The sequence below is a fragment of the Ambystoma mexicanum genome, chromosome 3q (assembly GCF_040938575.1).
Source record: "Ambystoma mexicanum isolate Mex_15411 chromosome 3q, UKY_AmexF1_1, whole genome shotgun sequence".
Taxonomy (NCBI): domain Eukaryota; kingdom Metazoa; phylum Chordata; class Amphibia; order Caudata; family Ambystomatidae; genus Ambystoma; species Ambystoma mexicanum.
This window is the reverse complement of record NC_090926.1, coordinates 309343768-309367995: the sequence shown is the minus strand read 5'-3', so window position 1 is coordinate 309367995 and position 24228 is coordinate 309343768. Positions and strand designations below refer to the sequence as shown.

At 44.8% G+C, this 24228-nt stretch overlaps 1 protein-coding gene across 2 annotated transcripts in view; it reads left to right on the top strand.

Moving 5' to 3' along the window:
- The first annotated feature begins 4148 nt into the window (after positions 1–4148).
- The window catches only part of CCDC65 (coiled-coil domain containing 65), a 209905-nt gene continuing 189825 nt past the window's right edge, over positions 4149–24228 (top strand). The window contains exon 1 of one of the 2 annotated variants that reach the window (XM_069653848.1): positions 4149–4285. The gene's annotated coding sequence lies outside the window, so the exon portion shown is untranslated. The remainder of the gene's footprint in view (positions 4286–24228) is intronic. The other variant, XM_069653849.1, reaches the window with a different exon arrangement.

Here is a 24228-nt window from a genome sequence, read left to right as displayed (position 1 = left end):
GAGCCCTGTCGTCATTCTGGAGGTCTCCCACTGGAGCCAGCCATCCAAAGACGAAAAAGACTGCAATGAAGGCCTGGGAGACTACTGATACGATAACCAACATTGCCCAAGGCATCTTCCGTTGGAGCCCTGCTGCCAATTCTGTGAACAGGGAAAACTCTTGATAGTGCTGGCGAGATCAACCAGTCCTGCGTCCTGCATCAGTATTCTGCCATCGGTGGACATCCGAAGTGTTCCAGGACCAGCCTGTGGCCTGCCCTTCCACTGACCATGCCTCACTGCTGAATCAGTCGCTGTCCCCAGCTGGAGCTTGGGAATCTGCAGATCCTCAACTTGTGGTCCAAGAACTCTGTGACCAGCTGCTTCCTTCCTGCACGAAGAGGGGCCTGTTTGTAGCCTCTTCTTTTCCACCACTCCTGCTTACTCCAGACCAGTATTTCTTTGCTGCTGCACTTCGTCTGCAATGTCCTGGGGGTCCCTGTTCATGATGGACTTTGTTGTGGCTATGGTTACAGCCACTGTCAGACACAATCCCAACACCTTCTTTAGCAACTGCATTTCTGGACCCTGGACCACCACCGAAAGGACCAATGACAAAAGTAAATGTCCCCAGCCAATCTGAGTACCCTAGAGTAGATTACCTGGAAAATGTGAGTAAAGGGTGCAAGTGCACTTGCACTTTCGGTGTCCCCCTCCACCACAGGGAGTGCACAGGTGCAAAATGCACTCTCCAACACTATCCTTACCATGCTGTGATCGATATAGTACTAGCCTAGAGTTCTCCTAGGGTAACCCTTCATGTAATGTGTTGGAATTGGGAGTGAAATTCTAATTTTGCTCTTTTACCTTTTCTCCAAATCCGAAAGTGTACTTTTAAAATACATTTCGTACATACATGTTGGCTATAGCCAAACCTTGGCCTGGGGAACTTTGAGACGTTCTACCCCCTGTCCTGCATGTTGAACTTTTAAGACTCTGAAACACTTACCTGATAGGAAGGGGAGCATACGTTAGGTGCCTGTCTCCTATTTATAGGCAGGGTAATGCTGTATGTTTTGAATCACTTTACTTGTTACTGTTTGGTTGCACTGCTTCACTGTAATGTTTGACTGTGTTTAGTGTAAACTGCAGGCAATCTCACTTTATGATTACCAACTCTGTATATGTTTGTGCATGTAAGTGTGTTTTGTAGTATCTAAAATACTTGATACCCATTTAGTGTGTTAAGGCCTAATAAATAGTATATTTCTATCCATCTGTGTGCAGCTCCCTTACTTGGTTGTCTTTAAGTGTTGTTAAATGTACTTACACACAATCCCTAGAATCCCCAGATCTCCAAAAACTATGTCACTGCTCCTTCTACTCAACCTTGTGAGAGTTTGCTTAGATTAGGGGTGGAAAGGCCTTGCTTAGTAACTAGATTGGCCTCTCAGAACCCTTCAATAGGGCTAGGTCTGAACATCTCTCCTAAGAAGTTGTCAATGACTCTTTCCAGCTTCTGAGCAAAGGCCCCCTGCAAACTCCTTGATGTTTCTTAACTCTCTCACTATGTAGCCTATTTGGCTTGCCTACATCCGGCTCCGTCCCCTACTTTTCCTGCTCCCCAATGCTACAACACCAACTCTCTACAATTATTTTTATATTGTGGCTTGAGCATTAAGTGTCCTGATTGCTTGGTCACTTTCCTCATCTGCCCGGAGCTGTGTGATTCGCGCAGGCTTAATAATCCCATGTATGTGCCTTAGCTCACGTGTAATAAGATGTTGGGCCTCACTTAATAATTCAATTAGGCTAAGGTGTCTGTGGCTTCAGCCGAGGTCTCAAAGAGGGTGCCCGCCATCTTTGAGTAAGGCTCAAGAATCAAGGCAGCCTCTTATTCTGTAATACGCATATGCCATGTCTGGATTCCTTTTTTCTTGTGGGTACTCATACTGCTTCAGGCTCTGCTCCAAGATAAACTTGAGGGCTTGCAAGCCAAATTAAGTATCCTGCTTCGCGAGTGGACTTGCGGGTTGAGCCCAGACCGATTAGCTGATCTCTACTTTGCCTCACCTTGCTGGTGAGCCATATTAGGGGAATCTCCCTGAAGGTGGGGCTATAGGGTGCAATTTGGGGCACTTTCAGGGTGTGAGCAGAGGAGGCCTGGGAGGATCCTCCACGTGTCACCTTCCTGAGAAGCATCAAGTAGCTGGTGGCCTTGCCTGGATCCCAGTGTTACCCAGTCCTCTTCCTTAGTCTCCACAGAGGTAACTTCAGCACACAGGGTAAATGTAAATCAGTATAAAGAATATTAGACAAAAATACAAAAACGTTTAGTTTTAGACCCGATACCTGTTGCTCAACTTGCAAGGATGAATCCTCCAATTGCTTTTGTTGAATTGAAGTCAAATTATAATCTGCAACAGGGTACCATTTTCAGAGGCTTCCATATCCATATACAGTTTGTTCTAGTAAAAAAACATTACAAATATATCAAACGTTTTGGTATGAGTAAAACCACATTTTACCATACCCTGCAAGAATGCAAGAAGATCTGCATGCTAGTAAGAAGGAAGAACTAAGGGCTGCAACAATACGAATGCGCATACATTTGAGATGTGTTTTGTTTGTATCATGCTTATTCTTTTTTAAATGTTGGCAAAGAGCAGTCGAAAAACAGGTATAGAAAAAACACAGCTGCCTAACTAGCTGATTAGAAAATATCAACGCTAAAACCACAACAAGGAATGAAGAGTTAAAAATCTGGAAATGGAGTGAATGCAAACGACCAACCAATGCAACATGAAATGTGGTCAGAAAGACATACACGAGTGTGCCACAAATAACTTTTGGGGCAGGGTGGGTGTAAAGACACATAGCTGAGGGTGGTGGTGCAATTTCGTGCCAAATGGCTTGATAAATGCAACAAGTCCCAGTCAATCACATACAAGGATTCAATGGACTGCAGACCCACATTGATATTCTTCTAAATAGCCCTACCCCTCTGAAATGACCACATGCACAGCCCTTCCAAACCCTAGTCCACAATACCACACACCACATCTTCTTCAAATCACCATTTTTTATCCCTCTGACAAACCGCTGTGCAAAGCACCTTCTAAACAACACAACTAGATCCCTCTAAACTGCCTCATCTGGACCCTTTCTTTCTAGCTGATCCAGACAACCCCACATACAACCCCTGTCCAAACCCCACCCTGCACAACCCCAGTCCATATACCTTGTTGCCCTGTCTTACCCATACCTTTTTCTAAATAACCAACCAGAAGAATTCTAACCCTCGACATAGAACACATGCCCAAACCTGTCCCACTGCACAGAACTAATATCCACACCGTCCCATTGCACAGGAAGAAGAATCACATACACCCTTCTGCTGCACAGGACAAATCCCCAAATACCACCCTCTCTGCACAAATCACACCCACTCTCTGCACAGGACAAATCCCCAACTGTGCCTCCGTAATGGGCAACTGCTTCTCCCCCAAAAGAAAAATCCCCAATACCCTTCTCTGTGCACGACAACAAACACTGCACTATAGCCCCCTATCTGTGCAGGATAAACACTCATCTGCCCCTCTGCAAAGTAAAAACAACCCCCTAATGCTGTACATAAATAATGTGCAAATATAACCCCTCTGCACATGACAAACCACCCCACTACACAGGACCAAACACATTTTGCCCTTCTGCACAGGACCAGAAGTCCCAAATCTGCCCTTCTGCATAGGAAAAATGGCAAAATCTGCTCCACTGCACAGTCAATCCCTTAATCAGCTGTACAGGCCAAATACCAACCTCTGCCAGGACAAAGGCCCACTGCACAAGAAAACACCTATTTCATCCTTCTGCACTAGACCACACGCCATAAAATGTACACAGGTTTCCCGCCCATTCGAATGGAAACTGCGTGCAGCGCCAAAGCCACCATTATCAGTCCTTGGGTTCTAACCCTCAGCGAATGTACCCCTGTTCTTCCGCTCTCAGCCACGATGCTAGCTTTGGTGCCTATATTCCCGCTCGTGCAATGATCACGTGTTGCTGAACGACGTAGCCTGGGGTAGGAGGGAGGAGTTAGCGTCGATCACCGACGTATCTAGTCAGAACGTAACGTGCAACTCGTGTCGCGGGGAAGAGGTGGAGCGTTGCTAGGGTCTGTTTCTCGTATGGCAACCGGACGCTACCCTTCAGCACAGGCAGTGCCCGCACCTCCGTTGTTCATTAAACCGGCAACCTGTTCAACCGTTGTTTACGGCTCCGCCGGGTAACTAAAAATTAAGTCCAGGTTTGTTATTTTAATCATAATTGACGTGTGTCCAATGCTTTGTGGCGCGGAAGCGTGATTTCAATTGAACGCAGTATGTTTAGAGCGTAGGGTGGATCCTTTCGCTGAAGTCACATAGTGCATTTTTCGGCGAATAGCTTAATTATATAGTGCCTTATTTGCCCACACAACTATTGCTGTGGGATTTCATCTTAAAAAACAGTGTAATCTGGTGATGTAGTCTAATTGCTTCAGGTAAAGTGATCCAAGAATACAAGCCCCAGAATGCATTTTGTTAATGAAGTCTCCGTGCTGGATATGTGTTGGTCTGGTGACATAGCGTCCTCTGCAATTTACAGTGAAACTGAAACAATGTCCAGCAATGTCATTGTCCTTGCAGAATCAGGTACATATGTGAACATGCACTTTTTTGCAGTATGACCCTATTTTTACCTACGGTGTTCATTTGAGTTGTATATTTTGACTATTCAAAACATTGATCGGCTCCAGTGTATATAAAACCGCCCACCGTACTAAAGTTCGACAAGTAGCCATTATGTGTGAAATGCCAATTACTGCGCATGGGTGTGTTCCTGGCTATGCAGGGCATTTCTGGTCATGCTATGATTGTGTAAAGAAACATCAAACAAGAATTTTATCCATAAACTGAAAACTACTGTTTCACATAATGCTTAGTTTGCACACCAAAGTGTAGGCGTGTTATCACTCCGGTAGCCGCGAGTCTTTCAGCTGTTTTCTATATGTTTACCTTTGTATTTCATCTATCTTCACATCACAGACCATTCTGGCAGAGTAAACATTGTCAAAGCAATGGTTGTTTTGGTATACGAATATGTGTGGCTGGGTGGATGGATACGTGTATGGAGGAATGAATGGTCAGTGTGGATGGATGACTTGGAGAATACAGATGGCTGGTTAGTGAGTGAATATGGGTAGATGGATGTGTGTGGGTTTATATGGTTCTGTGGGTATGAATGGCTTGATGAACATTATTGGATCATTGGGTGAAGATGGATGCAGACGTGTTTGAGAATGTTTGGCTCAGTAGATGGAGGATGAGTGGCTAAACATGGTGGGGTGAGTGGGTGGTTGGATGAATACGGTTGGGTGGTGGAAATTTGTTTGGATGAGTGGGTGAATAGCTCATGGATGGATGAGTGGGTAATGTTGATAGATGACCTGGTGAATATGAATGGAAGGTAAGTGAGTGAATATGGGTCTATGAAAGAGTGGGTGTATAAAGACGGACGGATGAATTGGTGAATGTGGTTGCATGGGTGTAAATATAATGTAAAATGGTATTTTATAGTGCCCTTCTGCCATTTTGATGGCCTCACTGCACATGGCTCTTCATGAAAAGGGGGTCTTTAGTGGGATAGCAGGAAAGGCAGATGCAAAACCTGTGGTGGTTATGGGTGCAGGTCTGAAGTACCCAGGTCCTAAGTATGGATCTGCATTCTATGGGTTTGGCGGATACACTTGTGAGTATGTTTCCGATGGGGAGAGCCCATGATTGTTTGTCTGCACCCGCTGGCTCTAGTTAGCTGCTGATGTTGGGGAGAGTGATAGGGCGGGTGGATACATGAATACGTATGGATGGCTTAGTGGGTGGATGGATGAGTGGGTGCACATGGTTGGATGGGTGGCTGTGTGAGTGGGTGGAGGGATGAGTGGGGAAATTATTATTATACTGGAATAGTACATTACTGGAATAGTAATATTGAATGATCATTGAAAGGCCATTTCTCAAAAGCCTTTGCGGCAGAGAGGCTCCTGGACTTCGGGGATTTATTTTCTAGCTGGGCCTATGTAGGCTCGAATTATGGTATGAACGGGTAACCGGAGACCTATAGCTGGCTTGGAACCCTGTGTCACGTAACTGCTGACGAATTGTTAACTTGGGCTCTCTGATATTTTTATTTGTTTATGGGATTTACATAGGCTTTTGCCATTGACGGAGTCGGTTAACGGGGGGGGGGGGTATTTCATTGGCTTGCAAACCACACCATTTCAACAGGTTTTATGATTATCCGCTCTAAACGGGATTTTCATAAACTTGCATGTCCATGCCAAAGGGGCAGGTGACCGGGGGCCCATTTCATCGGCTTGGAACCAATAGCATGATTCACTCAAAGAATATCAACCCCACTGTGTTTGTAACTATGATTTATTTTTAATGTTATTTTTAAAATATTTTAGTTTGCATATTATTGTTATTCATGACACTGATCTTTAGTAACTTTTAACATATGTTGATTGTGCTTATTTTGTTCTAACCAAATGAAAGGCAAAGACAGGACTTTCCACAGCGCACGCTACAAACAGGTTTACCAGGGCCCATATAACATTTTGGAGTGCGAGTATTTTACTCCCTGGTTTTTAAGTTGGAAGCAAAATATTTTTAGCAAGAAAAATACATCTCAGTCCCAAGAGGGTATTTTGTAGGTGGGTTCAAAAATATGTTCACTCTAAAATCAATATTGTTTTTTGAAATCCCAAGGAATAAATTAGTCCTGCAACATTGATTAGTCGAGACTGCTAAATAAAACTATTTTGATTAGCAATTCAACGTATATGATTAGCACATTTTTATATCCTTACTTTCAATCAGGGCCAATGCAAGACATGTTTCTCCTGTACGGCAGCAGAGGGCCTAGGGGCCTGTCACAGGTTTCCCACTTTCTCACCTGAGTTTGCTGCTTGCTGGAGTTCTTGGAAGGAGTCTTCTTCCGTAAGGTTTGGGTTTTGTACAACCCCGTACGGCCGTTTTCGGGTTCCAGCGTTCGTTCCGCTTCTACGTCAATGGTCAATTGGAAACTCCAGGAAGTCCAGGATTCAAAGAAGGTGTACTCGGATGCGGGTACACGGAGTCCGGGAAGCAAGTCAGGAAAAGGAGGAAGGAGGATAGTAGGAGGAAGCGGGGGGTCTGGGAACCAGGAAACAGAGTTCCGCAAAGGTGAACTACGGAGCACACGTCTAGCCAAAGCAATCAGTAGCGTGGAGACGCGCAGGGCCACGGGGTCGTGGCTTCTTTATAGAGCGTGCTACGTCGTACGTGAAAGCTGGTAGGCAGCGTTCTGTGTTTAATGGCCATGTTGGAAGTACAGCAGAGTGTAAGCCCCGATGTGTCAAGGACCAGGAGGTCCAAAAGGGGCATGTCTGACGGTTCATGACAGCATGCCTCCTCCAAAAACCCGTCCCACCGGGTTTTCCCGGGTGAATGAGATGGTACCTTCTGAGTAATCTGGGGGTATTTAAGTTTGAGATTGGTTCCCAAGTGCGTTCACTGGGAGGGTATCCCTTTCACTCAACCAGGTACTGGAGCTGACCACGTTTGTATCTGGAGTCACATATTCTGGACACTTCATATTCCAGTTGGTCATTGACAAGTACAGGATTGGGCCTGAGGGTAGTCTGGGAGGACTAGATGTATGGTTTCATTAGAGACGTATGAAAAACTGGGTGAATTTTCTTCCAGGAGTCTGGTAATTTGAGTCGGAAGGCCACTGGGTTAATAATTTCTTTTATGGGAAAGGGCCCATAATACCGGGGAGCCAGTTTATTCGGTCGTTGATGTCGGGGCAGTAGTTTCGAGGATAGCCCGACCTTATCTCCTACTGCGTAGGAGGGACCTGGTCTTCTTTTGGAATCCGCATAATGCTTGGCATGAATTCGGGCCCTTTCTAAATACTCTTTGGCTTCCTTCTGTACATTGATGAGTGTTTCAACCCAGGAATCGACTGTAGGAACAGGTGTAGGATGTGTGAAGACTGAAGGTAGCACCTAAGGGTGAAATCCTTGGCTGCAGAAAAAGGGGCTGGTCTTGACAGCCGAGTGATCCGAATTGTTATAGGAGAATTCAGCCACAGGTATTAGAAGTGACCAATCATCCTGGACCTTGGTAGTGAAACAACAAAGATATTGTTCCAGGGTTTGATTCACACGTTCGGTAGCCCCATTAGTCTGTGGATGATACCCTGAAGAGAGGGCACGTTGGATTCCTACTATCCGGCAAAGGTGTTTCCAAAATTGAGATATGTATTGAGGTCCTCTGTCTAATATGATCTTGGAAGGGAGTACATGACTTCTAAATATGTGTTCCAGGAAGATTCCAGCAAGTTCTGAGGAAGAAGGTAGCTTATATAATGGTGTAAAATGAGCCACATGAGTGAATACATCTATGGTGACCATGATAGTCGTGTACCCCCTAGAAGGTGGTAATTCCACAATGAAGTCCATAGCAATAATTTCCCAGGGCCTTGTTGGTAGTGTGGGTTGAAGTAGGAGGCCAACCAGTCTTTTGTTATCATGTTTGGTTTGACTGCAGACTGCACAGCCTTGGATGTACAGTCGTACGTCAGTTTTCATTCTCGGCCACCAAAATTGTCTTTGTATTAGATGGAGGGTGTTTGTGATGCCACGATGTCCGGAGTGAAGGGTATCGTGGCAGAGGGTTATTATCTTTTGCTGTAGTTTCTGTGTCGGGATGACTAAACCTTTATCCTTGAAAAGATATCCTTACTTTGTTCTCAGATTCCATCGGTTCTTTCCTGAAAATTCTTTCCATAGTTCAGAGGACTGGGTTTGTATCCGAACATCGTCCAGGAGGCTGATTGCTTGAGCTATGAATATCGTATGTGGAAACATTTTAGGGTGTGACCGGTCTTCAAGAGTTTCATAGTCGGGACGTCGAGATAATGCATCAGCAATTATATTCTGTGTTCCAGGGACATGATGAATCTGGAACTGGTACTGGGCAAAGAAGGCCCAACTGGCTTGACGGCTATTTCTACATTCCAGAGCCTGTAAAACTTGAAGATTCAGATGGTCCGTGCAGACCTGGACAGGATGTTTTGCTCCTAGAAGTAGATGACGCCACTCTGTGAATGCTTGACGGATGGCTAGCAGTTCCTTTTCCAAAACAGAATAATGGGTTTCACTGGGAGTTAGTGTCCGTGAAAGATAAGCAATGGGATGTTCCAGGCTGCCGTCGAATTCCTGTTTTAGAACCGCTCCAATGGTGTAGTTAGGGGCGTCTATTTCCACTAGGAAAGGTTGATCGATGTCAGGTTGAGCCAGGATTGGAGCTTGTGTAAACTCTGTCTTTAACCGTTGGAATGCCTCCTCTTGGGCTGTTGTCCAAAGAAAGAGAGTATCTTTTTTCAACAAGGCAATGATCGGTTGCACTATCTCGGAAAAGGAAGATATGAATTTCCGATAAGTTAGCTAACCCCAGGAAGGATTGGATTTGTTTCACGGTAGTCAGAATAGGCCAGGATAGTATGGCTTTTACCTTGGAGTGATCCATTCAAATACCTTCTGGGCTAAGGACAAATCCTAGATAGTAAACAGTAGAGACATGGAAAAGGCACTTCTCGGGTTTAGCCAGGAGCTTGTGTTCACATAGCCGTTGTAACACTGTCTTAACATGCTCCTCATGCTTAAGATGGTACTTAGAGAATATTAAGACATCGTCCAGATACACAATGACGAAGAGGAATAACATATCTGAAAACACCCGATCCATGAAGCGTTGGAAGACCGCTGGGGCATTTGCAAGTCCGAAGGGCATGACCAAGTACTCAAAGTGACCAAAGGGTTTTCTAAAGGCTGTCTTCCATTTGTCTCCCTCTCTAATACTGATCAGATGGTAGGCACCTCTGAGATACAATTTAGTGAAGACTACGGCTCCTCTTACTGCTTCCAGGATATCTGAGATCAAGGGCAATGGATAGCGATCTTTCAGGGTGCACTGATTTAAACCTCGATAATCAAGACAAGGTCTGAGCTCATTGGTATCCTTTTTTGGAACAAAAAACAGTGAGGCTCCGGCTGGGGATTTGGATGGTCGTATGGTGCCATTTTCAAGGTTAGTATCTAGGTATTAACGGAGGGCCCTTTTCTCAGGTTCGGATAGGATGAACATCCTTCCAAAGGGAATCACAGCTGAAGGTTCGGTATAAATAGCACAGTCTTCGGGTCTATGAGGAGGTAAACCTTGAACAATGGAAGAAGAGAACACATCACCGTATTCCTGATAGACTTTAGGAACCTGAATGATATTTGAGACTGTGAGCGGGCCTTAATGGTTTGTTGAAGCTCCTTCCGATGGTGTCGGAGCGGAATCCAGGAGTAAGCAATGAGACATGCAATGTTCGGAACCCAGAAACAAGGAACCTGCTGCCCAATTGATGTATGGGTTGTGTCTTTGTAGCCAGGGCATACCCAAAACCATTGGGTAATGGGCGGACTTTATGATGTCAAACTTTATTTTCTCTCGATGGTGGTTTATTGCGAGCTCAATTTCCTTGGTTTGAAGGGTTATGGGTTCTGAAGAAAGGGGTCATCCATTGATCGCTTCTACGGGTTGCATGATATCCCGAGTTTCATATGGAATATGGTGTTTAAAGACCCAATCTTGATCTATGAATATTCCCATGGCTCCACAATCCACCAATGCCAAAATGGGGTAGGTTCCCTTCTTGGATGGAGATAGAAAGGCCTGTAATATTACCAGATTGTTTTGTCCAGGAGAGTTCAAGGATGGAATAGATGTGGAGCAAACATCTCTCTCCCGAAACTGTGCTCCATCTAGGATCGGGAGCTGGCGTTTCCCGAACGCCGTGGAGGGGCTATAGGACACACTCTCACTAAATGTTTGTCCGAGGCACAATACATGCATAACCCTGTATAGATCCTTCGCATCCTTTCTTGGGGGGGGATATGAGTCCACGGAAAGCCCCTAGTTGCATGGGTTCGGGTTCGTTACTAGGGGCAGGAACAGAATCGGACTTCGAGGAGGTCTCTATAGGGATTTTATGGAGGGGTATCCTGGTCTTCCTTTTCTCTGCCTTCCTTTCCTGGATGCGAAAGTCAATCTGCAGAGCGAGATCCATAAGGGCTTGGAATGAACTTGGGCGAGCCACGCTGGCTAGTTCATCCTTGATGTCTTCATTTAGCCCTCTTCGAAAAAGAGTGAAGCAGGCTTCTGAGGACCAATCCGCTTCTTTAGCCAATTGTTTAAACCGTGTTACATATGTGAGCATGTCCTGGGAGCCTTGTTGGAAATCGAGGAGACGTTCCTGAGCACTATAGACCTGTTTTGGGCGGTCAAACATGGTCTTAAGAGCTTGAATGAATCCGTCATAATCATCCAGGAGGGCATCTCTGGCATTAACTGAGGGCTTTTCGAAAGATCCAGTAGAATTTCTCAGGCCCCAGGGAAGGTGGGGAGGTCATTCCCGAGTTTGGTGGCGCGGTAGGGGAAGCTGGAGCCTCCAGCTTTAAATCTTCTCCCTTTTAGGTACAAGAAATCTGTCTGAGTAAGGGGTCCTAGTTGGTCTAGAGCAGTTGGCTTTGGTGATTTGTTGTGTGAGGTAAGGGGGCGCTGTATTGGAGAGGCAGTTGTGGGCAATAGATAATGTTTTTAAAGTGATCCTTTCTTGTATGGGCAACCAATGAGCTTCTCTTCTGGCTTTGGAGAAGTGTTCTTGTTTTGGGATATTAAGGGCTACTCTCAAGGCGTTATTTTGTATAACTTGCAATTTTTTGATATTTGCAGCAGAAGTGCCTGTAAATGGGACATTGCAATAATCTAACTTGAAGCCAACGACTGCACAGGCAATGGTGAGTCAATTGTTCTTTGTGAGGAAGGGTCTGGCTGCATTTAGAACTTTGGTAGCGTAAGCTGCAGAGCATGCCATGGCATTGACTTGTCAGGACAGGGTGAGGGAGGCGTCTTGGTAGACTCCAAGCGTCTTTACTGTAGTTGAGACTGGAATCACACACTGGTCGATTAGGAAAGAGGTGTATTGAGTGTTAAGCGCCTTGCATGCATTAGGTGAGCTGACAATTAGGATTTCTGTCTTGTCGACATTTGCTCAGAGGTGATTTGTTGCCATCCAAGCCTGAATAGTATAATAAATGTTGTTGAGAGTATTGGAGTCCTCTGCGTAATTAGCTGAGAGTGGGATCAGGATTTGTGTGTCATCGGCATAGTTGGTGTAGGCTATGCCGAGAGAGTCTAGGATGTTGAAGAGAGGCCTAATGAAGATATTATAGAGGGTGGGGGCAATGCAGGACCCCTATGGTACACCGCAGGTAATGGGGGAGGCATTGGCTGTGTCTGAGAAGAGTCTCATGACTCTGCCTTCCAGAAAGGAGGCAATCCAGGCAACAGCATGAGGGGAGAAGTTGGTGTGGGTCGTAAGGTGTTGGCAGAGGATTTGATGGTTGACCAAGTCAAACGCTGCAGATAAATCTAGGAGGAGGAGCAAAGCACAGTTTCCTTTATCTTTAATCTCATCAAGATGATTTTCGAGATCCAGAAGGGCAGATTCTGTTGCATGTCCAGAGCAGAAGCCTGATTGTTGCATCTCTATGATTTTATTATCCTCCAGGAATTGCTGAACCTACTGTAAACTGCACGGTCTAGAATTTTGAGTAGGAACGGGACCGTTGTTATAGGCCTGTAGTTGGATGGAATGGAAGGGTCTACTGTGGTTTTCTTTTCCGGGGGAGGAGGACCCAGGCTTCTTTAAAGGTGGCTGGGATGGTACTTTTGGCGCATGAGGTGTTGAGGAAGGCTGTGATGACAGGGGCTAGTACGTCGGCACAGTCTTTAATGAGGGATGCATGGCAAATATCCCCTTTGCATTTAGAGGGTTTCATGCTCTGGATTAACTTCAAGAATTCTCTTTCGGCATGGTCTCTGAAGGTGAATTGATTGGTGGAAGAGGTTGGGTGGGGAGGAGTCCAGTTGAGGTTGGTAGTTGCTGGGCCAATCTTAAATGTGGCTTGCTGTGAGAGTATTTTTTGGTTTAGGGTGTCGATTTTTCCTAAGAGAGCTGCTCGGATGTAAGTGCACCATGGTGCATCTTTGGTGATGGTGGAGAAGAGTGGGATTCTAATTCCCTAGATATGGTGAACAGGGCCATCTTAAGTACTTTGGGGCCCCGGGCACAGACACTATTGGGGCCCCCTCCACCGAACCAAAGGAATTAAGCGATACAGAATATCAAGGGGCGCCCCCCTCATCACAATCGCAGCCCAGAGCTTGATATGCTGCCTCACAGTGAACAAAATAAGCATGGGTACTCCTTTTCAGTCCCCGTACCATTCTTGTTTTAATTAGAATGATAAACCAGTTAAATTTCAAGGTCAACATTCTCAGTCCACGACACGGGTTCTTATGTTCTAGCACAGCTGCAGGACAATGTTCAACAATAGCAGCAACGAGGAAGGTATACTGGCCAAATTATAAATGTGAGACACAGTTCATTTAAAAAAGTTTGCATAATACAGAATAGACAGAGGATTCGGATTAGCAGCCTCATGGAATACAAAAGTGCTCAAGCGTGGATACAGGAGACCAAATAGGAAGAAAGGAGAAAGCTAAAGATACCATAGCATAGATAGTTGATGAAAATTAGAAGCTGCCAAGAAGGTGTCCATATCCAGAATAACTGAGATTAGAAGAGGGACATGGTTTTCAAGTAGTGTTGCCATTAGAGAGCAAAGGAACAAGTGGCTGTGGTGCACAATATATCAATGCTCACTATTATTATAGAGGAAGCAACACTATAGCCAGTGAAGCCATGAGTGAGGCTTTCCTGACGATCATACTCTAAGAACGAAATCCCTCTGATGGCCAGGATCACACATTGGTAAAGAAGCGAAGTTGGGATATGTGCCCACTGTGCAATTTTTGCACTTCACCACTTTCTTTTCCTGTTTTTAGCATGAACTAAAATAATCCAATTTTTATAGAACTGACTACAAAAAAGCAAACCATTTATTTTGTCAATTAATCAGACCTTAAATATGCCTGCCAGAGGCCAGCAATACCTGGACCGTTCTCTTCTGTCTAGAACCCATTCCACTGAAATGGCCTACAAAACAAAAAGACTAGGTAATGGGCTAAACAATGCCATCAGCATGTGAAATGGCAACCCTTTTCACAGACGACAGCACAGTAATGTTAGTGCTATAAGATGAATGATTAGTCCAGGATCACTGTGTTGTCTGCTGGCAAAGCCATGATACAAGCATCAACGTTTTGGTTCCACAGTCTTGAATTTGGATTAGTAATCACGTCTCAGACTAAAACGTTATGCTCATCATTGCAGGTGGCTTCCTAGGTTTTACAAACCAATTTTTAGACCTTCTCTGTGCTGATGTTATGTTACTTTATATAGTAAATGCTATCTGGTGCAGGTATATTGCTGATAATAGCAGCTGCTGTGCTACAATAAAAGTACAAAGCAAAGTACATATCCATGCAGCTGGAATTTGTAATCTTGCATAAGAACACAGATCTCTGCAAAGAGTGCTTAACACACTGAGCAATCTTCTGAACCATTGCTTCACTCAAACGTATTAATATGTTTTTCAACTTTAGCTGTTGTACATGATCAACAGAATTCCCATGGAAAGTTGAGAATGCTTTACAACTTTTGCCGTAGTGAATGAACAAACCATGCATTCCATAGTGGGCACAGAAAGTATTACACGTTGAATTGATCAGAGAATAATGTACTTGTCAACAACAGACGGGCAAAACGTTTAGAGCCTCAGCAGCACATTATAAAATATACTGGTGTGTGCTATTTAAGTTTGTTGAACAATGAGAACTGACTTCTTTAGATCAAGCAGCTTTTTGGGGGGCCCCTCCAAGGTGGGGGCCCTCGGCAAGTGCCCCTTTTGCCCTCCCATAAAGACGTCTCTGATGGTGAAGATTTCTTTGGTGTTGGTGGACGCAGTGCAAATTCTATTATTAAAGGAGTTGGATTTAACAATGATAGTGGCTGCCTTGTGTTCTTTTGCAATTTTGTTAAACTCAACTTTCCCCAAATGGGAGGGGTCCTTCAGCCAGTAGAGCTGTGCTTGGTGTTTCAGAGTGCAGAGATCCATGAGGTCTGGTGTGTACCAGGAGTTAGGTCTAACTGACTTGGATTTGTGAGGGGCTAAGGGTGCTAAGATATTAACTGCTTTGGAGAGGATTGAGGTGTATGATGCCACCACTGTATAGGGATTGGGTGCAAATGGGGGCTGGAGCTCTGGGGCGTTAAGTGAGTCTCTAGTGAGCTTGTGTGAAGAGTGTGTTACCGCAGAAGGTAGAGGGTTTGAAGTTGTTTTGACTTTGGTGGGCTGCAGGATGGAGAAGAAGATGATGTTATGGTGAGACCAAGGACAGGGATTGATGGCACTGGTGGTAATCTTACAGTTGTGGTCAGCAATCCAGTCTAGTGTGCATCCTTTAGAATGTGTTGGGTAATGCATTGACAGAATACTAGGGTGTTGAGGACGTTGGAAAGTGAGGATGCCTGTGTGTCGTTAGGGTCATGGAGCCCTAGGTTGAGGTCTCCTAGTAGCATAATTTGAGAGGAGGCTTTAAGGTTGTCCTGTAGAATGTGAAGTAGATTTTGCTCAAAGGTAAGGGGAGGGGACAGGTGGCTGGTAGAGGAGGTGGATGGTGATCGTGCATGTGGGTGAGAATTTAAGTGCGACACCACCTCCTCTGGCGGAGGCTTTGTCGTTCCGAAAGATGGTGTATCCCCACGGTATAGCTAGGGATAGTGCAGGCCCAGCGGCCACGTGAAGCCAGGTCTTTGATAAAGCTAGGTTGAAGGTTGTGTACAGAGACAAGGTTGTGGATGTCTGATGCATGTGTGTGCAGAGAGCGCGTGTTGATGATGGCGCAATTCAAAAGGGGCTGGTTTGAAGTGTTTGGGACAGGTGGACCATGGGCCAGTTTGAGGTTTGACTGGTGTGAGGGTAGATTGTGCATTTGGGGGCTGGGTGCTTGTTGAGTGACGTGGCTGTTGTGTGGTGAGGCCTTGTCCTTGACGGGCATGCAAGGAGGGGGAAGGCTTCATATTGACTAGGAGGGATCTTAAGCGTAGTGTGGGAGTATTGAGAGGGTCAGGTGCAGTGCTGAGTAGATTGTGCTGCACAGTGTGGATAATGAGCGAATTGGTATGGGCTAGGGGTGGTAATGTGGTGGTTGTGTTAGCGGCATGGATGGGGGAGGCACCTAGAAAGGAGAGGGACCGTGTGCACAGGCTGGCATTTCTGATGCTCAGAAGTTGGTGTTTTGTGGTAGTGGGGGTGCCACAGAAGCGAGAGTGCAGTCTCTTATTCCTTGTTGGTGTCACGAGAAGAGTAGGGGCAGATAGTGTGTTTCTGGGGTTGGAGGCGGGGAGTGCCTTATTGTAGCTTGCAAGTGGGGAGGGCTAGTGGTGCAATACAGAATGTTGCTGGTGTGATTGCATAGCGATGAGTGCTAATGCTGTGAAAGGCTTACTGAAGGAGGTTTGCTGGTTGTGCAAGCATCTGGTGTGGGCATCGCAGTGCGCTTGGGGTTGACATGGAAAGATGTAAAATGTTTTCCAACAGAATGTTTGTGCTGCGTGACCTATGCAGTAAGGCAGCGAGCAGCTTGATGCTAACTCCTCGATTGACCTGCAAATGCGTACGCGCGCAGGCAGAGACTTGTTGTAGTGTTGCAGGCAGTGCTGGAGGATCATGGAGGCTTTTGTCACAGTGAGCATGTAGCAGGCTGACTAATGAAGGCAATGCTGCAGCCGAGTCAAATTGTCTGATTTCAAATGGCGCGGCATTCCCTTTGATTGCGTGTTGAGCGCTTGCCAACTCGTGCACAACTTCCCTGGTGGGTGGGCGGAAACGGAGGAGGGGATCATAAATGCATCATGCCACGGAGAAATGCGCTGGTGTGAGGAAACGGCTGGGTGGTGGAAGGTGGATGTTGCTCTTGCAATGAACGCAATCAAATACTAATGGATGCAAGTCAGAAGTACCCGTTACCTGTGTGTCGATAGGAACATTTCGATGTTGTTTGTGGTTCGTACTGACCTGGTTAGTTAGCCATATGGACTGCCCCTGTATTGTGGAGTGCAACAAATAACAGTATGGTTGTTAATAGAAGGTGGATAGGGTCTGAATCTGTTAAGTACACTGGACCTAGGCAGTTTTCTGTAGAAGTGTGGAAAGTTTTAGGTTGCAAGATTTTAGAAGTGAGAAATTAATTGAGGGATGAGGAGGGTGGAGAGCGGGGATGAGGGTGTTGCCACTTCCCGGCTCTTGGTGATAGATTTCACTGAGATTAAAGGTGTGGACCGGTGCTACAAAGGAGAAGATTCATGAGTCAGCTTGGCTTCTCGCAGATGGTACTGTCAAGAGTTTCGAAAAATGCTTGAATGCTTGTCGTAAATTAGCCAACATTTCTGGTGCACAATTTCTAGTTAGTTGTTAGTATTTTTCTTTTCCTTCAAAGTAGATGGTTGAAAAGCCAAGTCTCGAGATGGTTCCTTAAAGTCAGGTGGTTCTCTTACACTGACTGCAGAGAGATTTGGGTAGGGTGTCCCACAGTTTCGTGGCCAGAACTGGGGGAAAAAGAGGATCTTCCTCGCCATTTCTTGCTGAAATTGGGGGCTAGTACTAGTGTAATAGTGCAGCATTGCTGTACCTACGTTTTCTGGAAGGAGTGTAGTGTTGAAACTTACTTCTGCGCTATGAACGATGAGTGATGCACAAGGTTTTGAAATTAACCCTTTTATTATGGGTAGCTAATGGAGAGTATGTAATGCTGGCGCAATATATTAAAATCGCTGAATTCAAGTAGTCTTGCCTTTTTCCACTTTTGAAGTTTCCTCATTAGGTAATATGGGTGTCCGAGATAGAGGCTATTTGCATAGTCTAGTTTGGATAGTAGTAAAGAAAGTATGCCCATATCCCTGTGGGTGAGTGTTACATAAGGTAAGAGCGGACCTAGCACTTACAGCTGGGGGAAACGCCTGTGGATCAAGATTGAGGGTGTTGTCCATTTTCGTTCCAAGATTTCTTACTGTGGTTGACAGTTTTGGGGAGGGTCCCATTTCGTCAGGCCATGGCATTGTGATGAAATTAGAACCTGTAGAATTACAGTTGCTAGTCTTGGGTTTTCGTCTATTTGCTACATGTGTCTTACCTGTGGTAGGCAGTTTTAATTTCTGGTGCGTTTGGTGATGGGTGGTTCACTTGTAGATTATTTGTGTGTCGTCTGCGTCATTGTAGCAGGAGATACAAGATTTCTTGATGATGTCAAGTGGGGGTGTTATGTATATGTTGAAAAGTAAAGGTGGGAGCGTGGATCCTTGGGGTACTCCACAAGTAAGTGGCTGAGACCGGGAATTGTAGGGGCCCAAGATTGTGGTTTCTATTCTAGCCGTGAGGAAAGAGGTGGTGCAGCGTGGACCTGATTCTTTAATACCAATACCTTCCAGACTTTTCATGAGGATCTCGTCAGTGATGGTGTCAAATGCGGCTGAGATTTCTAGCAGTATGAGTGCACTCTGAGTTTTCGTCTGCATTGTGTTTCCCAGATGGAGCACAGAGCAGCACAGACCCGATTCTGTGCTCCTAAAATGTCTAAAACTGTGCTGTTCTTCATTTAGGAGTTGGTATGTTTTGATAAAGCCCCAGGGGTTGGGGATACATGAATTTGTCCAGAAGATTCCAGATGAAAGGTGTGATTGCGATGGGGTGATAACTGGCTGGGTCATATTGGTCGAGTCTGGGCTTTTTAAAGAAAGGTCTGATGCATGCAGATTTCAACTGAGCTGGTACTCTTTCGCTGTTGCTGTCTTTGAGGAGGTATAGGAAGATGGGTGCTAAGTCTGGAGATTTCATGACAGATTTGTAAAGATTGGGGGGACATGGATCCCCAGGAGGTCCTGTTATGTTCCATTAGTCAATGGCAGCTTTTAGGCTGTCTGAAGACAGAAGGTGGAAAGACAACAGAGGAGAGCTAGTGGGAGGAGTTCGTAGGATCTTGGTGGTATGCTGTGGGAACATTCTTTATTGTCAAGGTGATCCCAGATGTCTAGGATCTTTTGGTTGACCTATGCAGCTGTCCGCATCCCCCGTGGAGTATTAGACCACTGGAGATGCTTTCCATCGTTATGGCAAAATTGGGGGTTGAGAGGGCCCAATCCAAGATGGCCACATCGCGTTCAGCACGTTGATTATGTTGCGCCATGACGTACGGAACAGTCATGCTGGGATTCGGGACTCCGGACCGGCGCATCGCAACCTTGTTCCTCCGGTTGCAGTGGGGCTAGTTTATACTTGCTTTGGGCTTTGTTCCTGATAAGCCTTCTTGTGCCTTTTAGTTTCCCCTATTATTGCTGGGTTCCTACTCTCGCCCTGGTTCTTTGCTCTCTGGGTTGCTTTCATTTCGCATTCTCTCCTATCTGGGTATTCAAACTCTGCCTTCTCCCTTCTTCAGCCCGCTCTGTTACATGTATTGGATTCCACCTTGTTGCTCTGCCTACTGGATATCTGGCATTACTTGGCTCCGAGATTTGAAGTCTTTCTACCGTATTCCTTGTGGACTGCTTCTACTATTGGAATTCTGAGGCGTGGACTGGCGCCTGACAGCAGCCTCCATCAGGACGTTTTTTGTGTCTCGGCTGGGACTTTTGCCTCCTGTTTCCAGAGACTTTTTCCTGAGTGGCCGCTCCTTGCACCTGTAATATATATACGAGGCCAGCAGGGTGGCTTCTGGAGAAGACAGGCTTTACCTCTAACTTTCGTCATCCAAGAAGCCGTCTCCTGTAAGGCCTGTCATTGACAAGTTGCAATGGCAACAAGACCAACGGAAGATGAGCAAGTCCCGGAGTTGATGGCCGCTATACAAGGTCTGACTGTGGATGTCCGGAGCCTTAATATGGAAAACGCAGTTCTTTACAAACAATGGCCACCTGAGAGATAGTCATAGAAACCCCTCAGTCTCGTGGGGGCACCATTGAGAGGTATCTGGGGGATCCCAAGAAGTACAAGAAGTTTGTGGATGCCTGTACGGTGGCGTATGCATTCCGACATGCTGCATTTCCTAACAACCGTGCCAAAGAAGTGTTCCTGATTTCATATTTGTCAGGAGGTGCCCTGGCTTGGGCTACGCCGCTGGTTTCAGCTGATGGTCCAGCTTTGAATGATTTCCAGGTGTTTATGTCCGCTTTTGCAGAAGTCTTTGACAGACCGGAGTTGACTTACACAAAACGGGACACCCTGTTGGATTTCGCTCAGGGAAACCAGGATATTCTTACATATACCACACTTTTCCGACAGTTGGCACAACAGACCGCCTGGCCCGAAGAGGCCTGCTTCACTTTGTATCGCAGGGGGTGTCAGAAGAGAAGAAGGATGAACTGTCCCGGGTTCTGCGATCAGCCTCTTTTGGCAACCTCGTTAAACTGGTCATCCAGATGGATTACCACCTACAAGAACGTAGGTTGGAGAAACGGAAGGCCTGAACTTCTATATCGGTGCATGCGATGCCTGAATCGGTCCCAAAAACTTGACAGACGGAAGAACCAATGCAGATGGGCCCGACCCGACGTCCGTTGACCGATGAGGAGAGAAGAAGACGATGCCAAGGGGGCCTCTGTATGTATTGTGGCTCCTCGGGACATCGTGTGCGTTCTTGTTCTCTAGCCCCCCCCCCAATTGAAGGGCGGTAAACGGCAGCTCCTGCACTTAGGAGGGACGAAGGTCCGGGAGATTGTACGCAGTAGTCCCAAAGTATTAGGAATGACACCCCAAGCGGATAAACTTGGCCTTCCCTTGTTTCTACTGGATATCACGCTCCAGTATTCTTCTACACTCACCATTGAAACCACACCTATGATAGACTCTGGGGCAGCCGGTTGGTTTATGGATAAAGCCTGGGCTGCCAGAATGGAATGGACCTGAAATGCCAGATTCAGGTGTTTTTTTTAGGCACAAGAGAAAGGCCAGGCGAGGCAACAAAAAAACGGCCCAGAAAAAAGAACAAATAGATTCAGTTAATTTAGTAGTTAGTATTTCGAGTAAGACATTGTCTAGTGATCAACTTAATACACTGAACAAAGGCTTATCCTTTGTCCCGACCTGTAATACTACATTCTTTGATGAGAAAGTCTGCCTACATCGCCTTCTCAGGAAAATTAGATTAAAAATCTTCTTTGACACACAACCAACTATGGATCAGCACCAAACAATTGATGACGCATTGGAGATGCGCCCAAAAAGTACATTTGACCCACACATTCAGAACTCTGTATTAAATCTTTTTGAAAAGAATGTGCTACAAGATCTTAATCGAATTAACTATAAAAGAAATTCCCCATTGAATATCAAAAACAGTCAACTTGATCATATTGAGAGCCTGGCCAAGGATGAATCTCTAACCATTAAACCTGCTGAGAAAGGAGGGGCCATCGTAGTGATGGATACTCCCTTCTATAACAAAAAATACTTTGAGTTACTAAACGATGAAGGCTCGTATATGAAACTAACTAATGATCCAATCATTAACATCAAAAGCCTCATTATGAATACCCTAGAGAAAGCCAAATCAAATCAATGGATCAGTGACAAAACATTTGACTTTTTGATCAACAAACATCCCATCACTCCCGTCTTTTATGGATTGCCTAAAATTCATAAAGACAGAACAAACCCACCATTAAGACCTATTGTGGCAGGTACTGAAAGCATTTTCGACCCTCTTTCAGTTTATGTAGACATGTTACTTCAACCATTGGTCCAAGCTACGTCCACCTACTTGAAGGACACTACTGATTTCCTCAACTGCCTGAAAGAGATTAAGGCCATCAGTTCGGACTGTATTTTATTCAGTCTCGATGTCTGTAGCCTTTATACCTCGATACCTCATGCAGAAGGCATTGAAGCAGTTGAGTGGCTACTCCTCAACACAGCAGACCTCAGATTTGAAGCTGAATTTGTCATTGAATTGCTCAATATCATACTGTACAATAGTTACTTTCGATTTTGGGGTAAATACTATCTACAAACCTCAGGGACCTCCATGGGGTCCTCCATGGCACCTATGTATGCAAACACCTTTATGTTTAAATTTGAAAGTGACTTTGTAATAGACCATCCTAAATGGTCAGCATACATCTTAATATGGAAACGTTTAATTGATGACATCTTTGGGATATGGTGTGGTACACATGATGAATTAAAATCCTTTTTTACATACCTTAATTCGGTACACTCAAGAATCAAATTTACGATGGAGATTGGCAATCCATATCTACATTTTTTTAGATGTTAATTTAAAGATTGAAAATGGTAATAGTCTGACCGATATTTACCACAAACCTACAGATGCCAACAACTTACTGCATTTTTCGAGCTTTCACCCCAAAGCTATGTTACATAGCCTCCCATATAGTCAAATTCTAAGACTTGAAAGGATTATTTCAGAACCGGAAGGCTTGGATATGGAGTGCTCCACACTCATTGATAAATTTAAGCAAAGAGGTTACCCTGATACAGTTCTCACTGAGGTGAAAAATAGATCACTGAATGTGACAAGGACTGATCTTTTGAAAACTAAAACACGTGATAAAGACATTCCACTACTATTTATATCAAAATTCTCTTGCCAGAGTTTCCAAATCAGTAAAAGTATTAAACACTGGACAATACTGCACAATGACCCATCACTTTTGAGATTGTTCCCCAAGGCCCCTATGATGTGCTTCAAGAGAGGCAAAAACTTGAGAGACAAATTAATTAAACCCGAAAGACCCCTCAAAGATAACCAGCAGTTCTTGACTACCCAGAAAAAGGGAACTTACCAGTGTCTTAACTGTACACATTGTAACAACATCACCAGGGGTAACTTGCTCTCTCACCCCCAAACAGGAAAGAAAATAAAACTACATGATTACTCCACCTGTTTGTCATCAGGGGTAATCTACACAATCAAATGCCCTTGTGGTAAACTGTACGTGGGCCAGACCATGAGACCCGCCAAAGAATGTTGGACTGAGCATAAATCCAACATACAGTGTAACAAGCAACGATTGCCAGTGGCTAGGCATTTTAACCTTGAACATCATACAATTGCTCAGATCAGATTTCAAATCCTGGAGGTTGTAAAAAAAAAAAAACAAGAGGGGGAGATTACCACTCCATGCTCCTAAGGAGAGAACTGTTTTGGTTACATTTTTTGGACACCGTTCAACCCAAAGGTCTCAATGAAGAACACTCTCTTACCTGTTTCCTTTGATAATTATGTCTGTCAAGGGTTGAAACAATACCTGAGGGTATTTCTGGACAACCACGACTATATTTGCACTGTTGTTCTCTACTTGTAAAAATGTAAATGTTTACCGGTCTTTGACCGTTGACTTGTTTTTAGTACTCATGAGTATCCTATGATGGAATTTTGAGCATCCCCTATGTTACATTTTGGTTTTAGAGTATTCTGTACTACCTCAACTAGTATGTTGCTAATTCTTACCTCTAGCTAGTCTCTGTATAGTCACCATCGAATCATGGAGAAAAATTAGGTTTTTAATACATTGATGCCCTGTTATGGAGACTATGTTAACTCATGATTGAAATTAGTACAATTCGTCCCGTTACAACTGTTCAATAATGGTCTGATATGTTGATTATAATCCCTCACTGTACATGTTAATCTATATATGTCTACTTGGCCATCATGTGTATTGATGAGATATAGTGAGAAGATGTCTTTTTTTGCCCTCTTGTTGAGATGATCAGCTCTGACATTGCCCGACTTAACTTTAGCTCCCACTTTCATTTAGTCCGTTTTTCATTACTCATTATGAGCTAACATTACTGTCCGTTAATATACAATTCTAGCCTTCATGCCTTGTTCACTAATGTTTTCTTTCATTGTCTAGTTTATTTTATTCTATTTTATTTTTCATAGTTTCGTCAACTTTTTGACGATGTATCATTCGGAAATTGGTTAGTTGGTGTACGTCATATTTAGTGCACTTCGTTTCTATGCAATGCCGCCAGCCAGGCTCGTCGTAAGGAACATACTCTAATATGGCCGCTTCACGGTCTCCTAGAAGACATTAGTAGTCCGTTTTCTATTTCTAGCCTAGATACTC